Source organism: Phyllostomus hastatus, unplaced genomic scaffold (assembly GCF_019186645.2).
Source record: "Phyllostomus hastatus isolate PE091 unplaced genomic scaffold, TTU_PhHast_1.1 phas_contig_58, whole genome shotgun sequence".
Lineage (NCBI taxonomy): Eukaryota > Metazoa > Chordata > Mammalia > Chiroptera > Phyllostomidae > Phyllostomus > Phyllostomus hastatus.
The window spans coordinates 50,947,896-50,965,320 of record NW_025333916.1 but is presented as its reverse complement, the minus strand read 5'-3'; positions in this window follow the sequence as shown (position 1 = coordinate 50,965,320).

Sequence of the window (17,425 nt, the reverse complement as noted above, 5' to 3'; positions counted from 1 at the left end):
CACTCCTAGTTCTTTTTTAGACAAATGCCTTAGTTTCCATTTTTTTTTTTTGCTTCTTTTGTGTCCATGTGACTTTCTTTCTCCACTTAGTTTCAGAGTCCTTTATTCTATCAGATTTTGAAGGAAAAAGTACATATAATCCTTGAATATTTCCCCTGAAGTCACTTTTCCCCCTCAGTTCAATGAATTTATTGACCATACTTATCTTTATGTTAATAACATAATTATTAATATCCTTGATTTGATCTTCATAGGAAGGTTGTAACCAAAGTTTTTCTTAATCATTCTTAGTAACCAAAGTATTTTTAAGATTATTTTAGTAAGCAAAGTTTTTCACTCAGTAACCCAAGTTTTTCTTAATATTATTTTATATGTTTTTTTGTGATAAAAAAAAGCCCTTAAGTCTCTAAACCTTTTTGCTGTCTTCTATTTCATTTCCAGTTACTCAACAGCACATTTGTTTCCAGGCTAATCTCCTTCTGGTACTTTGCTAAGTTCAGTACGAAGCAAGGTTTTACTGTGTTAAGCAATGCATTACAAGAAGAGATTAATTCAGAACCAAATGTATCACTGGGTAATCAGAAATTAAATAGAATGTAATCTGTTTCTAACCCATTTCTTCATGGTCATTTCTTGAAATTGACTCTATCTATCTATTATCTATCTATCTATCTATCTATCATCTATCTATAATCTATCTATCTATCTATCTATCTATCTATCTATCTATCTATCTAATCTATCCATTAGAGATGCACCGAATGTGTTGAAAACATGTTAACCTTGTTGACCTGAAAGAAAGGCAAATTAACACAATCACCAGAATGGCAAAAAGCAAGACCATAGATTTCACTCTGTGGCTAAGAGTACGTACATTGGAACAGTCATTTTGAAAATTGGATTAAAAATATAGAGCAGTATTGAAGATGTGCGTAACTATGGCGAAGTCCCACTGCATCGTTTCATAACAGATCTAAGAAATAAATGGGAGGAAAACCTGAAACTACCAATAATAATAAAAACAATTAAACTGTTTCAAATGAATACAATGAATTACCACAGAGCCATAAAAATAAACTGAACATTTATATAACAACAGAAAATTTTCACAAACATTAACTAAAATAAACAAGGCATCAAGGAACATACAATGTATTAAATAAGAAAAACAGGCAAAACCAAATTATGTTTAGGTATGGATATGCAGGTGATATAACTCAAAGAAGTTAAAGGGATCATTATCATTACTTTGGGATAAGGCTTTACACCCAGCTCAGTCACAGAAGGCTATTATAAATATAACTTAATACCTGGAGCTTTGTAAAGTGCTAACCATAAAAATGGCTAAGGCTTGCTTCAATTTATTTGAAATAAGCATTTTTCTGGATTCTTTATACAATAGAGTTCTAGCTTATATTACATATGGATCATAGAAGTCTATTAAAACAAATATCCATAAAATAATTTCATAACACTTTAATTGATCTTACAATAATCACACTTATTCATTATGGTTCAACTGCACAAGAAATAAAAATCTTGAATTTAAAAATTATGATTATGATCATGTTTTTCAGTGAGCAAATCGAACCTCAGGCATTCTGTTTTAATTTTCCACCTGGGGCACATACCAACTCTTTGAATTTTGAAAAGTTACTCTGTATCTCTGACCTTGTTTTGAATTTATACAATTGAGATGATAAGGGAACCTAGATCATATGATTGTTGTGAGTATTTAAGAATATGTGATATGGAACTGCTTGACATGATGGCTTATAATTACTAATATTCATATTAATGTAATGCTATGATATGTATTGTTATTGTTAGACCATACAGTTAATAAACCACTGACCTGGGGTGTTCTTGAGCTCTCCTACTAGATTTCTGTGCCATAGTTATGCACATAGTTACCACAAGGTATCCCTCATTCCCCTGACACATTCCACTTTTTGGTTTCCTCAAGGGCTCTGTGCAATTTAGTTGTATGCTCAGACTCATATATCACCTCTGCCAAGCTGAGAATGTCTTAGAAAACTTTCCTTTATGATGATATTAAATTTTAATTTTTTAAAAATATAAAATATGCACCAAATACACAACTCTCACCAGGTGAAAATGCACTGCCTTTTGAGGTGGCATCAATAATTGTAATGGGGAAGTTATCAGCAATCTGGAATCATAGAGAGAAAATCTCAAGCCACTAGAGTTGTTCTCAATAACTTACCCCTTTAGAAACAATGAGTACAACCAGCTTTAAAATGTTTGTAAATGAGCCTTAATAGAAGAAAAAAATAATAGAAATTTAGAGACTTTAAAAATAGCATGATATCAGCAAAAACAAATTTTGGCTTATGATTTATGACAAAAATGCTTTAAAGAAGTCAGTCATCAATAGATTATTACTCTATTTGTTGAGTTTATGGTCTTCATAAGATTCACAATATTAAATTTATTGTTATACAAGTGAATGGTTATGGCAAGCAAGAACACATTTGTCTATTTTTAAAACTTATTTGATTTTATTTTCCATTATATTTCAGCTCATTAATTTAATATATATTCTGCTGTGCAACCAGTATTCTTACTAACTTGCTCGTAACAACATAGACAAGCTACACAAAATTGTTAAAACTTTTAGTTGGGACTTAAAATTTCCACCAGAGGGCGATCTATCCTCTAAAATGCTAGAGCAGAGTAGACAGTGAATGTGAACATTCAATCCTTCAAAGAATGTCTGAAATGTTAAAATAATCAAATATAAATTATTTTATGTTTAAATTAAGCTGTTTAAATAACTTAATATATTGGATTAAATTTTAGTTGTTAAACAGGAATCTACAGTAAGTTATTACAGATTTTATCTTATTTTCATAATTGAAGGTAACATTTTTTAAAAAGCACTTTTTAATACACTATATAGTATCAAAACTAGATGAACTCTAGAAACATGGTTTCCTAAATAATATACATACTTCAAAATATGAGCCATGTATATAAAGGTCAGTTGAGGAAAGTCATTATGTAAATGTGCAGATGTTAAGAAATCAGTAACTACTAAGAGCTCACACTGTACTAAGAAAAAGAAATAAAAGCATGAAACATTTATAATTTTAAAAGATATTGCAATTAGCCTTTGTAAGCATCATGGGAGAAATGAACTATGATGGCTTGGGGTAGACAGAGACATTTTCATACGGGAGACAACAGTTTAGTTGGGTCTTAAATAAGGTAAAAATCAGTATTTTTCCAGATAAGAAGGGCTAAAGGTGATTCAAGTAAAAGAGACTGGTGTATATAAAGGCAATAATCTGAGAAAAAACCTGGGTTGTTTGGGAAATATAGCAGTTTTGGCTGTGGCCAGAGACTAAAATGAGGCCATCAAAATAAAGAGATGCAAGAGGAAGAAACACGGTAAGTGATGATTCTGAAGGGCTGGAAGATCTTAAAGAAGGTTTTAAAGTGTAAGCTACAGTAAGTAGAGCTCATTGAATATGTTGAAGAATGAAAGATGAACTGGGAAACTGGGAAATCAGAAGTAAATTCTGTAGTCTGGGAAAGACAAGATGAAAAATCGAATTCAAATAGTGGGAGGGGGGATGAAGAGAAGGTGACAAAGAACTTAGATGAGTAAATGTACATTTTACCAGTGAGGGGGATGATGGTGGTAGTTATTTTACATCTCATGGGGTGCTCTTTCTAAGGACAACCTAGTAGATAGGTAACTGAGGGTACAAATGAAGCTGGAACTTTTTAGAGATGTAAGCTGCAACAGAGATTTGCCAGACAAATCTGAAAAGCAATCTATTGGTAATGAATGAGGTTGCCCATGATAGAAGGAGGGAAGAAAGCACAGAAGGTCCTTGGGCAAAGCTCACACTGAAGTGGAAAGCAAATTAATGTAACATAACAGTATGATATGATCTGATGTGATATATATATATATACTTATTATATATTGTATTATATATATGATTTGTCAGATACTCAGTAAAGTGCATTAAATGCACTAGAGCTTTGAACCCCTAAAGAACTTGGTGTAGCAGTCACTATTGCCACTTCAATGTTAAAGATAAGGACAGAGGAACAGAGACATCACATGAATCATTCAAGGTGACACACATAGCAAGGGAGCAGCCAAGCCATGATCTAAACCTGAATCATCTGACTTTTTCTAGCTTGAGCTTTTCTTCCCTAGGATCTAATGTCTTTTAAGAAGGAGTTCTGTCCAACCTCTCACATATTATCCTCCTTTGATATAATAAAATGATGTGTTATGTTAACAGGTGACCAAGTGATGAAACATTCTTTCATTTTTTTAGAAACCCATAGGTATAGTGTGTCTACAATTTTTGGCATTTTATTATTCATGGTTCCCTTCCTTCCTTCCTTCTGTCCTTCCTTCCTTCCTTCTTTTTTCCCTCCCTCTCTTCTTCTCTCTCCCTTCCTATCCTTCCTTCCTTTCATCCTATTTTTCTTTTTGCCCTTTTTTGTTTCTTTTTAAAAATAATTTAACTGCAATATTTGTAAGTTTGGGTTCATTTTTGTTTCTTTTTCTAGATTATGTTTATTGAAAGAAGACTCTAGGAATGCAGACAGTCTTTAAGTCATAAATATGTCCACACATTAAAAACCTGAGCAAGTAACTAACCATAAGGAAACCACATGTGGCTAATTAAATTGAAATTCACCTAAACTAAAATACGGTTAAATATTCAATAATTCAGTTCATAATAGCCACATTGCAAGATTCACCAAGGCAGCCTGGATCTTCCCTTTAGCTTGACTAAACTTTATGCAGGCTGCTCCCTGACTGGAAGTCTCCACCTCTCTTTTCTGAGAGCATTTTTTAAAATTTTTGAAACACATGCAACTGTAAATTTTTATCTCTATCTTTTGGAGACATATGTAAATATACACGAAAGCCCCTTGTCAATTCTAAAAATCAGGCACATCTTTCTCAAGCACCTGGAAATCATCTTTTTGAAACATAAACAACAAGGAAGATAGCACCCTTATCTCACAGTGATGGGGAAAGTAGGAACCTAACTTGAGGGGCACCTCACTCCTCTAACAAAGATTTGAGAAAGTTTAGTGTTCCTTCCTGTGAAACTGAACATGGATGGTTTATGAGCTCCTCCTCACTGCAGCTCTTCAAGTCCCCTCCCTCATTTTCCCAGTCAGGTTGAGTTCAGACTCCGTTCCAGTCTCCCTCCTTTTGCATGGAGCCTTTCTTGCCTGTTTAATATCGTCAGCTGCAAGTTTTGCTCTGACACCATTAAAGTACAATGTTGTATTGCACAGTGGTGTTCTATATGAAGGATGGATAAAGGGAAAATGTGCTGTTAAAAATTGACAGATGTTAGAACACAGTCTCTCTTGAATTCTCAAGGAAAAAAATGTCTTCTGTTCCTGTGTGCTTTCATGTTATTTGTGAGGGTATCCATGTCTAGCAAAAATAAAAAACGGCTACCTTAGAACATACGAGATTTCATAGCATAGTGACTTAAGTGAATGGGAGCTATTGTTCTTTGGGCTACAATTTTACACCTCACTTTTCAATATAACATTAGTGATAAGAGATATAAACCAGAGATAACACAATTCACTTTTCAATTTTTAAAAACAACCAGTGTAGCTTTTATATATTTTTTACCTGAGGTAGCAACCTGACAACTCTTAACTTGGCCTCCTAAAAAAGTAATTGGTGAGTGAAGTCAGGACGTGGGGTGTTTTTTTTCTTTTTCTTTGTGTCTGCAAAGACTAAGTCAAATAGAAGTAAACATTTGAGTCAAATAGAGTAAACTCCTATTTGTTCAGTTTCTTAAAATAATGAGTTTATATGTAAATTTCTAAGCAAGCATGCTGTGTGTGTGTGTGCATTTTCACACATCTCTGGATATGTATTTATGTAATTGATTACACAACCAAGCAGACCTTTTTATGATGAAGGCAGTTTTTTCCAGTACAGGCTAGCCAAATGACATTTGATGTTATCACCATTGCGTGAAATGTACCCATTATACATCTTGTATTATTTCTGAGCTTAGTTTCTTTACTCTGTAAAGAAAATTTGAAAACATTCATGGATCTATAACATCTAAAAATCTATTCTATTTTTATATTCCAATCTTTCAGTTATCAGGCCCACACCTAATATGTTCCCTTATTTTTGGTTGCCTTACAAAATGATATAAAATAGTTCATATTAAGATAATAAACCACTTCTACTTCAGATGTATCTTCATTTGTTTTCATAATACTTAAATGGCATCAGTGTAATGGTAAGAACAAGTGTTAAAAGTAGCTTTGAGATAAAGATATCTCATTCCTCAAAAGCATAAAAGTCAAGCGGTGGAAGCAGAAGTTAATAATGGCCGTGCAGAAAGGAGCTGACCTGCTACAGGCCTTTGGTGGACCTGGGGCACCGGTCAGTGTGATTTCATTTACCGAGGCAAGGGGGCTCTCTAAACCTGGTCCCGCAAGGGGTTCAGTGGGAAAGGCTGGCTGATAAAGTAGGTAATGAATTTTAAAAATTCTGTTGGGAAACTCAGTCTCGCTTAAATTGTTATATTGGTTAAGTACATTGGATTAATGTGTAGGGTTGTTTTGTATTCTTCTAATGCACTTACAAAGACACGGTATGGCATCATTATAAAAAAGCTTTCTTTGGTAAAAATTAGTCTGTCTTTTAGGACATAACGTTATCTTTCCCAGTGCATCATGAGGTAAACTTAAAACTTGACCTTTAACCTATAAATAGGTGATCTGTTAAGCAAACTAAGTTATCTGTAATCATGTTGAACAAATATACACATGTACAAAGTCAACATATCTTTTGCATACACACTACATTGTAATGTAAGCATCTTGGTGTGTGACAATCCTCGTTGAAATGATAGCTTGCCCTTGGACATTTAGTGAACATCGCACCATAACATAACAGGAAGAAACCCAGGCTTCCAGAAGCAGTGAATAATCTAAAGCATGAGTCAGCCAGCAAAATAATCCCATAGGCTACCAAAATTGGCCTTTCTACATCACTAAAAAATACCTTTCTCAAAATTGGTATTGTTATTCTATTTCTTTTCTTTAGACAAAAACAACCCCACTAGTTCTCAAGTCTTTTGTTAAAGATGAAGAATCTTATGCCAAATCCTCCTATGTTTACAGACATAGGCTCACCACATAGATTTCTCCTGTTTGTTATTGAGGGAAAACAAAACAAAACACCCCCGTCCCCCCCTTTGTTCCCCTCTGAAATGCATGTTCTACTTCCAGCTGCACCTATGGATTCTCTGCCTTAGTCATTGAAAGTATTTAGGTTCAGTTTGACCCAATGATATCGGGTACATTCTAGTTGGCCTAGGAATCTCTTACATGTTGGTCCTTCCGTATTTGGACACTATGCCTGTTGCACTCACCCCTCGTCCTCCTTCTCCTTTTTTTTTTTTATTTCATTCATTTAGTTTTAGAGAGGGGAAGGGAGGCAAAAAGAGAGGAAGATAAACATCAATTTGTGGCTGCCTCTCATGTGTCCCCTCACAGTGGGGACCTGGCCCACAACCAGGTGTGTGTCCTGACTGGGAATCGAACCAGAGATCCTTTAGTTTGAAGGCCGGTGCTCAATCCACTGAGCCACACCAGCCAGGGAACATTCCACTCACTCCTTGACTGTGTTGAAAACAACGTTCTAGCTGTTTTCAGCTAAATAAAGAATGTTTATTTATTAGCGATTAGGAGAAATATCTCAACAAATAAAATTTTAAGTAAGGAGCACTAGAAAGGAAATTGAGACTTTGTACTGGGTTTAATGTCAAAGTGGGTAGGAGTTGGGGCAAGAAGAGACCTCTGCAGTTCTGAGGTTTTCACTGAGATTCTGATTAGAAAAGTTATCAGCGAGGACTGGTTTCATGAGATATATTGTAAAGGTTCTCAATTAAAATAAATAAACTCTATTTTTGTCTCCATATAGCTACTCTCATTACACAGAGTGGGACAAAAGTAGGTTTACAGTTGTGAGTACACGAAACAGTGTTTATTCTTGTATTATTATTTATTAATTACTATATTATTTTCCTTATGAAGAACTGTAAACCTACTTTTGCCCCATTCTGTACCTACCTCTAACAACGCTTTAGTACATCACTGATCCCTTAAATGGCAGCTGCTAAGAGCTACTAGTGCTTATCTTAGCAGCTTTCCCTTAAAAAAGGCATTTCTTAGCGAGTGTGTCTCACATTAACCACAGTGTCTCTTGTGGCAGACCTGTGGTCACATATGTGCTTTGTGAGCAGGGCATTCCGAACTCTGACCGATTGATCCAGGAGGAAACCGTTGATTGAACCTGGGCAGTTTCTCTCTCCTCAGTGTTTAAAACTGGGTTCAGTGAGACCGTGCCGTGGAAATCCCCTGGAGCTGACGATGCTAACCAGAGCACTGTGAACAGAATTGTCGCTGAACTCTGACTGTTGGAGGTCTCTCACGGCCCTGATCCAAGTTACTCAGCAGGTTACTCCTTGGTGCTCCGATCCTACCTCTGACTTCTCTTTTCCTAAGTTTTGATTTCTGTTGTTTAGTCAATGCCATGTATACAGGTTAAGACTGAGTATAAGATTTTTTCTACACAATTAGTAATCAAGGTGAAATACGTGCAGTTGAAGATGAAGGAAGAAAAGGGTTCATAAGCTGAGCAAGACTGACTCAGAGACTGAATGATCGCACATGCCTGACCGTGTGAGGGACCGCACCCAACACACCGAAGTGGATGTGGGTCAAGGGCTTGCTTAGTGAGAACATAACCTAGAGCATATTCCAAAGCTCTTGAATTATCCACAAATGGATAAAAGCTCAAAAGGTTTTCTTTGAGGGATGCTGCACTGAGCAGTAGGGTAATCTTGTGCCTGCATTATGTTTTTAGAACATTATGATCCTGGACTCCCACCTTTGGAATACATGCATGCATATATATGCACTCACAGGTGAGATCAGGGAGCAGCATTCCCTTAGTTCAGCCTAGAGAAGTTTCAACTGACGGTGGCTGGTGCGCATCTCATTTTACTTGAATGGTGCTGAGAGATGAGTGCCATGCTGTACGGATTTGCCTTCATCAACTCTGCTTTTAGATGACAAAAATATATATACTTCAGAAAGGAGAAATAAATTTACTTTAGGATGTGCATATGTCCATATGCACTTAAATATAATGAAGTTGTGGAACATAATAACCCCCTGTAATCCCTTTAGTCACATACACCAATGCATATTTACTCCAGGGAAGCAGCCTCAGCCTTATTCTTCATTGTGATTTGATTTGATTTAGTTTTTCTACCTCACAGCATAAGACCTCAAAATTTTAAAGGACCATAGCTGCATTATCAATTCAGATAAGGATTTAAGAAAATCATAAGCTAATGCAAAAATACTAGGGAAAATCCATCTTATACAGTGAACTGGAGAACAACAAAGTAATTCAGAACTATATCAAGAGAAATTTAAATCAATTTACAGTATATACTAAAATAATTGAAATGAAATGAACTTGCCTACTGGAATTGCCAGCAGACACAGACAGGCAGGTGTATTCTTTGTGAATTCAAATTTGTACAAAACCTCTCAGCTTCCAGGAGGGGAAAACAATGAAAATATTTAATAATTATTTTCTCCTATAGCAAGTGTTATTTTTCCATAAGCAACCAGAAAAGAAACAGGACAGATACCCACAAAGAGGGCTGATAGTTAAAGTTTAGTGCAAGAATATTTTGAAGGAAGTGTGGTCTAATTTGAATCAACATCTAATTAATTCATTTAATTACTCTGTGCCAAGAGTAATTGATTTTAGACCTAGAAACGGAAACACTTCCACTATGGGGATAAAAGTAATTTTGGCCCTTTAAATTAGAAACTGGGCAAAGACTGCATCTAAAGAGTGTGTAACATGAATGATGTTTTAATGTTATGTGAACTCTTAATTCAATACCCCACCCTCCACAACTATCACAGCATTAAATACCAGTGTAATGTAGACCTCAGTTATAAAATGCTCTCATTATTGAAACAAACTTTTCATCATTTATACAAAAAGTTAGCATGCACAGAATCAAGAATTTAGACACTGACATTGTTGGAAGTTCTTAGGGTCATAACTACTCATAGGCTACTATTTTTGTGAAATACAGGGGGTGATGTTTTATCCCTACAGAGAACATTGCTTCCCCTTTTAAACTGTACAAAGGAAAAAAATCCTCCCTCTGCACTAATCCTTTCTACTCTACATATATCAAACAAAGATCTGAGCCGACAGAGAATCATCCTTCTCCATCCTCATCCTGCTCTTACATGCTTGATATTAGCGTAGGAACTTCCTGTCTGTGAAGCAGTTTGCTGGGTGATTTTATTTCAGGATTATGGGAACAGGGAGGCTGAATGTGGTCTGTGTAGCATTCATTTCTTTCTTTCTTTCTTTCTTTCTTTCTTTTTTGGCAGCACAGGCAATTCATTTTAAAATGTGCAGAGGGCATCGACTCAGTTAAGTATAATGCAAGTGTTCTGAGGTCTATAGATGCTAGCATTGATTCCTTATATCACAGTAAACAACATTTTATTGCTACAGACACATACCTTATTTTAATTACTCATCTAATTCAAATACATGGAGAATATTCCTTGCTAAAATGATCCATTATTTTAAAGTGTCACATACGGTACCCCACTGTGTTTTAGCGTATGCTTCTAGAGAGGTTTCCACGCATGCATTATTTACCATAACATTTAAAGCTTTGACTGGCTGAGTGAGAATTATCTTTGTACCACTGATATACTAAAGGTGGGAAAATAGAACAAGAATTACCATATCCAGCTTTGCAGTAGTGAATGTAGAAATCCATAATGAACTCATTTGCACATTACATGTGTGCATATATTGGCTTTGCTATTACTTTTATGTAAATGATATATTTATTAACACTTATGCATAGATCTACTTGAATATTATATAAAATATATTTTATTATTATATACTAGAACTATAATCTGTATAGTAAAATTCACATGCTTAATATTACAATTACTTCATGACCATCTCTTTATATGATTATGTTTTTAAATAATGATTTTAATTGCTTCATACATTTCTGTATATGGATATATCACGATTCGCGTTTCCAATCCCATTTGAAAAATCAAATTGTTTCTGAGTATCTCGTTATATTACAGTATTAATACTTACTCTGTAATTCTTTTACACAGCAGCAGAAAAATCAAATTGCAATTTTTTGTATCTTTGATGGTGGTTAAATTAATACAATATATCTTGCACTCTCTAAACCATAATTATGTCCATTTAACTCAGTAAATTTCCCTTTTCCAATCTTATCTTCCACCTCTCCCACATTCAAACCTTTCAACTGTGCCCTTTGAACATAGTTATAACATACCAATATCTTCAACCTCTTTTCTTAAGGCCCCTACATTACTCCCCATCCCTTCTTCAATGGCACTCCCTGCTGAAAAACCTATAATCTCTTTTATCATTGGATCTGCAGATGGGGCTATTGTTCTCCTAACTGCTTCCAGACTGGTCTCGTTCCTGTCTTCCTAGAAGTGCCTTCCTTAGGTAATTGTCACCTGATCCCCGAATCACAACTGCCCCCTTAACTTTACCATCTGTGCACCACCAGGATCTCCAACACCCTGACATAAGTCTCAGTGATTTTTAATGCCATGTAGGTGACATTTCTGAAACACTGACCAGCCAACTCCTGTACTTCCACTCTTCCCATGTACAGTCAACTGTGACAAGTTTAGAATGTGGAATTAGGTTTCCTAGGTCCAAAACCCACCCCCACATGACACAGTTATGTGTGCTTGAGCAGGTTGCCTAACCTCTCCGTGTTTCAGTTCCCTAGTCTGCGTAATAGATTCATCTAACACACAGTGTTCTTATGGGGGAAAAGTATATATATTACACTAACATTGTCTGATATGTAGTAAATTTAATAAAATTATTTATTGTATTTCATTAAAAAGTTTCTCATTAAAGCCACTTAAAGCAGTGGTCATACTAAATTGCCCTTCACAATATTTCAACAGAAACTCAATTTTAAGAATCCTACTCTCCAACCACCACAAACTTATTTTGTCACTTATTGCTTGCATTACTGACACCACACTCCTTGTCCTTACTGTGATGCATAGATCTCTGGGTATATTGATGTGTCACTAACCTTTTCCTTGTCCTAATGTCTCAGCCTACTCATTTTAATTTCCCAGCCTCGACATTCAAGTCAATCTAGTGTTTGCCTCTCTGAAGTCTTCATCATCACCTGGCAAAATTTCAACCCCAGCAAACACAATTTTTATTGTCTTCCTTACCTGTATGCACCTGGATATAGGTGAGGGGACTCTCAACCACAAATGGTGGGTGTGACAATGATCACTACTTTGGAAAATTTGTTTTTTTTCCTCTCACCAAGCCTCAGCTACTTCCTTAGTCTATTTGCTCTCCTAAATTTTTAAATGACTATTTCAAACTTCATCCTCACTCATAAATCCTGTAACAACCCCTCCGCTACTGTTAACTGTGCTTCTCCCCTCACTAGAGAATATCAAAGCTATTAAGAAACTTTCCACAATTTCCTGTGTTTTCAAACACTTTTTTGTATCTTATCCTACAGATTTTTTCCCTTTCTATAACTATAGACAAACTTTACAGTCTATCTGTAGTCACCTGTTATATTAGGTCTGTAAGATTTAATTTTTTTCTGATCTGTTCTAGGATATGTTCACATTCATATCATTCATGTCTTATTGTCCATGAATATTTCTCCAGCTATTTTTCTTTGTCTTTTTTGTTCACGGTGTCACCATCATTTAGTAAATGTGATATTATTTACCTTATTAAAAAAATCCTAGTAGACCACCTCTTTCTCAATAACCTTTCTCTGTTTTTCGCTCCAGAAAGATAATTATTATCAATACCGATAAAAGTATAATCTTCATTTATTCTTTCAACTTTTTGTACCTACTCTATCTGTTTTCAACACATTCCATGTGGGTGTTTCCCCACCACTCTGCTGAAATTCACTTTTCATTGTTTAATATCTATTCACTCTTACTTTATTCAGCAGCAAAATTCAGCAAACTCTAATCCTCTTTCATAAAGTTTTTTTTTTAATTTTTACTTTATTTATACTTAATTTTCTTCATTTTCCTTAAATTTCCCTTACTACTTCTTCTTAGTTTATATAATTTTCTTTTTTAAAAAAATCTTTTCTTCCCACATTGTTTTTTTTTTAAGATTTTATTTATTTATTTTTAGAGAGGGAAGGGAGGGAGATAGAGAAAGAGAGAAACATCAATGAGCAGTTGCTGGGGGTCATGGCCCGCAACCCAGGCATGTACCCTGACTGGGAATGGTTTATATAATTTTCATCATCTCCCTATTCTTAAAGTTAGAGTCCCCTGCAACTTCTGGCTTGGACTTTTCTTCTCCACTTCTTTAGTTAACGAATTCTCTAATGGATTAAATGCTAATGGATTATAGTATATTTTTTTTAGACTAGAACTCACCAAATGTCCAGAATCAGATAGCCAACATTCTTTGTAAATTGCCATTTGAATATGTAGTAACTGTATCATTCACAGAATATCCAAAATGGAACTCCCATGATTTCTTCTCCCAAACTTCTAATTCCTTGGTATCCACCCACTTAATACATAGCAATTCCATTATTATACTGGCCCAGGCTATAAACCTTTGGAATTATTTCTGAATCCTCTTTTTATCTGTCATCCCACATCTACCTTCAAAAATATTCAGTTTTTGGGAACACTTCACAACCTATGCCAGTACAAACGTAATCCAGATGCTACTACTACCCATCACCTGGATTATCACCACAGAAATGTAATAAAACATTTTGACCAACAATATGGGTATTATCAACATAATAGTTAGAGTAATCATTTTTCCATTAAATTTATTAGGGTGACATTGCTTAACAAAATTGTGTAGGTTTTAAGTGTATAATTCTACGATACGTCATATGTATATGACATTGTGTGCCCACCACCCAATGTCAGGTCTCCTTCTGTCACCACGTATTGACCCCTTTACCTTTTACTATCCCCTCACCCCCTTCCCTCTGGCAGCTACCATACTGTTGTCTATGTCTGAGTCTGTGTTTGTTTTCCATATTTTTTTATTTGTTGCCTTAAATTTTATATTTCACATATGAGTAAACAATATTGAGGTTCTTCAAAAATTAAGACTAGAGTTACCATTTGACCCCTTCCAGGTAATCTGAAAATTTTGAAAACTTTTATTTCATAGTTACATGCACTCTCATATTCATTGCAGACTTCTCATATTCATGGTGGTGGCCAAGACCTGGAAACAACCACAGTGCCCTTCGACAGAGGACTGGGTGAAGAAGACGTGTGTGTACACAATGGAATGCTACTCAGCCATAAGAAAAGATGACCACATCTTTTCTTGGCCTTGTGTGACCACATGGATGGATTTTTATAATATGCTGGTAAGATAAATAAGTTGAACAGAAGTCAAGAAACATTGAGTGATCATTTTAATTCTGGAGAAAGATCCTTTGAATCTTAGGTTCAAAATTTTCCAATGGCTTTCCATCTTGCTCTCATAATTATAGTGATAGAAGTCAACATATAATCAAAAGCCAAAAACAAACAAACAAACAAACAAACAAACAAACAAAACCAACCAAAATCTCCAAAGCTTTACAAAACAAATTATAGTAACTCATTAACTCTTTGGTCTCATCTGCTTTTAATTTTTCTTGCTTGGTCCAAGCTTGCTTCCTGCAAAGCTTTCTGCAAAGGTTGTGTTTTCCAACCTGAGGGCTTTTGCTATTGATTTATTTTTCTGCTTTAAACCTTGAATCCCAAGTATTTTCATGGCTTATGACACTTTTTCAAGTTCTTAGCTCAAATGTAATCCTTTCAATGATGTCCTTTCTAATCTTTTTCATTCTTCGTATTATGTATATAAATAGCATTTGTCACCATTGGCAAGAAATATATGTTATATATCTCTATACATCTATATAACTACCTGTTTATATAGATGATATAGATATAAGCCAGTTATTCTGTTTTATGCCCTAAAAGACTTATTGGCTTCTGTTAGGCATTCCATAAATATGTTGTTGAATAATTATTACACAAATGGATGTTAAAAGGTTATTTCGGAAAGAGTAGTCTTTATCAGTACAGCCAACCAAGACATTATATAGTTGAACATGAAAATTACTGAAATGTTATTTTACATCTATTAATTTCTCTGAATATGTTCTATCAATGTTTTGACTCAGTCTTTGAATTGAATTTTTTACAAAAAATAGTTTACAATACCTAGGTTGAATATGTTAGATCAAATTCAACTATATGTGTAATTATACATAACCCACATGGTACTCTATCGATGTGTAAGAATTGATTTATGTATTATAAAAATTCCTTTCATAATGAAACTTATACAGCAAGACAACCTCATTACTGAGACTTTTTTTTCTTAGTGAGACTAAGAATGATTTTTTAAAAGATAGATAATATGATGGTGAAATATACTCAGAATTGGATTTATAAGGTACCAGCCAAAATGTATATCAAAAAACGAGAGAAATGACACAAAACATGGAGAAACAAATAAAAGTTATGATGCTGACATGTATGCTGCTAAACTATAGATCTGTCTTCACCTGGCATGTGTTAAAAATTCAAGATTTTAAAACATATTAGTTGGCATCTAGCACTGTGCTATGACTAAAAACATATTTATATATACACAAATAATAATTATAATTGTTATTCACACATGTTTTTTAGCACATTTTTGCAACAGGTGCACTGACAAGTTTTCTTTATTATTTCTAATAAAAATATATATTAAATAATGTTATACTTTCCCTTGTGTTTGCAGTGTAGCTGAAAGAGATATAATGTCACTGAATGTACCAGGGTGATGTGAGTGTTATTTTTCACTTGGAGATTATCAGAAAGGTGTAAAGACCCTGTTATCATGTCCAATGGCTTCCTCAATGCCTTTTTCCTGTAATTCTGAATGGAGTCAACTTCTCCCTGAGGCTGCGCACTGGGACTGCCTGCCTGCCGTGCTGCACAGGCCACTCACATCATTTTGTGTCTCACTGCAGTGACTCCTTATTCTCCCTCTTCCCTCAGGGCAGTCTCCCTACTTCAACATTCACTGCAGATTAAGTGAAGGGGTAGTCAGGGAGAATCCATTCTCCACAGATCCTGCTAGTTTGTTTCAAATTCAACGACTGTCTTTTTACTACAGCATGACGTTGCAGGTTTTTTTGAAATCAGCATGCTATGCAAAATTACACACTGGAGAACAAGGCTCATGGGGAGAAAAGGTTAAGATGACGTACAGTACTCAAAACTTTCTCAGTGATACATAATATAAAAATACAACATAGTAGTACAGTTTTGCATATTAAATGGCTAAGACTTACAACTATATTACAACAAACAGGACACATGACCTTGACAAAGATCTGAAGTTGGCTTCTAGCAATGAGCATAAGAGCAGTTGCAGTTTGTGAATTATAGCAGAAGGAAGGTTATCTGATTTGGACCAAGATTTATAAAACCAGATGTGAATTGGTGAGCTCATCACACATGCAGTGACCTGTTCGAGTTATGTGCATGTGTGTGTTTTATGTTTTCTTGTGTTGTTTTTTTAAGTGGGGCTACTTTCTGTGTTCACCTGATATTTCTTGCAGACAAAACTGTATATAGGCAAACCTGAAAGTCACATTATGTTTGCATCATCACCCAATATAGTTGTTTTGGGAAAATGTCACATTTACAAAGTGAGTATTATGGCAGACCACTCTATTGATTCCTTGTAGGTGAGATGGCAGTAGCTTTGAAAGTCTAGGTTTTATTCATCTCTTGCTTCCAAAGTTACTTTTAAATGTTTGCCAAGTTCACTCAAATGATTTATGTTAATTTTTAAATAATAAGAAAAAAGGTTGAGCAAAAATAGGTTTACAGGAAGCACAGTTCTGGTATTACTGTTCACTAATTATTATATTACTTATTATTATTAACTTATTATTAACTTATTCTTAGCCTACTTTTGCTCACTCCTGTGTGTGTGTGTGTGTATCAAATCATTCAAGTTACTTGGGGAAAACTCTACTCATGAAAACAAATGTTGTTTGGTACCTTGGTACATTCAAATTATTTGCTACAGGACGTACTGATTTTCAGAGCTTAGAGTAGAATCAACATGGGAGAAACAGACTCAGCTGTAGAAATTCTTTTCTTAAATTATTTCAAAAATTTTTTATTGTTGTTCCTGTATAGTTGTCTCCATTTTCCCACCACCACTTCCCCCACCACGCCCACTTCCCACCCTCAATCC